The sequence below is a fragment of the Suricata suricatta genome, chromosome 6, assembly GCF_006229205.1.
Source record: "Suricata suricatta isolate VVHF042 chromosome 6, meerkat_22Aug2017_6uvM2_HiC, whole genome shotgun sequence".
Lineage (NCBI taxonomy): Eukaryota > Metazoa > Chordata > Mammalia > Carnivora > Herpestidae > Suricata > Suricata suricatta.
This window is the reverse complement of record NC_043705.1, coordinates 124,345,346-124,347,002: the sequence shown is the minus strand read 5'-3', so window position 1 is coordinate 124,347,002 and position 1,657 is coordinate 124,345,346.

Here is a 1,657-nt window from a genome sequence, read left to right as displayed (position 1 = left end):
ACCCACTGCTATGAATTACACACACACACTTTCCAAATTGTCCGTGGACTTACTATTAAAGTAAGGACCATCTAAATTACTTACTAACAATTACTTACTACTATCAAAGGCAAGAACCATATAAGTACCTATTGCCCACCCTAAATATAGAGTCACAGTACATTTCTTTTTTTTTTTTTTAATATATAATGTATTGCCAAGGTAGCTAACATATAGCATATACAATGTGCTCTTGGCTTTGGGAGTAGATCCCCATGATTTAACACTTACATAAAACACTCAGTGCTCATCCCAACAAGTACCCTCCTCAATGCCCATCACCCATTTTCCCCACCTCCCACCCCCATCAACCCTCAGTTTGTTCTCCATACTTAAGAGTCACTTATATTTTTCCTCCCCCTCTGTTTGTAACTATTTTTTCTTTTCCTTCCCCCATAGTTTTTTTTTAATGTTCTTAGCTTTTATTTTTTTTAATATAATTTATTGTCAACTTGGCTAACATACAGTATGTAAAGTGTGCTCTTGGTTTTTGGGGTAGATTCTTATGGTTCATCGCTTACATACAACACCCAGTGCTCATCCCATCAAGTGCCCTCTTCAATGCCCATCACCGATTTGCCCCTCTCCTCCACCCTCCCATCAACCCTCAGTTTGTTCTCCATATTTAAGAGTCTCTTATGGTTTGCCTCCCTCCCTCTCTCTTTGCAACTCTCTTTTCCCCTTCCCTTTCCCCATAGTATTCTGTTAAGTTTCTCAAGATCCACATATGAGTGAAAACATATGATACCTGTCTTTCTCTGATTCACTTATTTCACTTAGCATAATCCCCCATTGTCTTCTCAACTTCCACATATGAGTAAAAAACATATAATATCTGTCTTTCTCTGACTGACTTATTTCACTTAGCATAATACTTTCCAGTTCCACCAACATTATTGCAAGTGGCAAGATTTCATTCTTTTTCATTGCCAAGTAATAGTCTGTTGTGTATATATACTATGTCTTCTTTTTTTTTTGAGTCCAATATAGTTTTATTGGTACAAAGCAATATCCATTTATTTACATATTATCTGTAGTTCATTTTACACAACAGAAGAATTGAGTAGTTGTGACAGATACTGTATAGCCCAGTAGTTGTGACAGATACTGTATAGCCCATCAAGTCTGGAATATTTGCTGTCTGACTCTTTAAAGAATATGTTTGCCATCCTGTGTGGTAGATCAAGAAACAGAATATTATCATTATCAAGAAAGGCTCTGTTGTTTTCTTTCCAAGTCATAATACCCTCACTAACTACTCTCCTGATTTAAAAAAATTTTTAAATAAAATTTAAAGAGAGAGATGGAGACACAAAATCTGAAGCAGACTCAAGGCTCTGAGCTATCAGCACAGAGCCCAACACAGGGCTTGAACTCATGAACCATGAGATCCTGACCTGAGCCGAAGTCAGCCGCTTAACTGACTGAGCCACCCAGGCACCCCTACTCTCCTGATTTTTAATCCCATTTTTTAATTTCCATGTGAATGAAATTGTACAATGCATGCTGTTTTGTAACTGGCTTCTTTCATTCAATATCATGTTTATTTTTTTTTGTTTAAAACAATTTTTTAAGTAGTTTATTGTCAAATTAGTTTCCATACAACACCCAGTGCCCT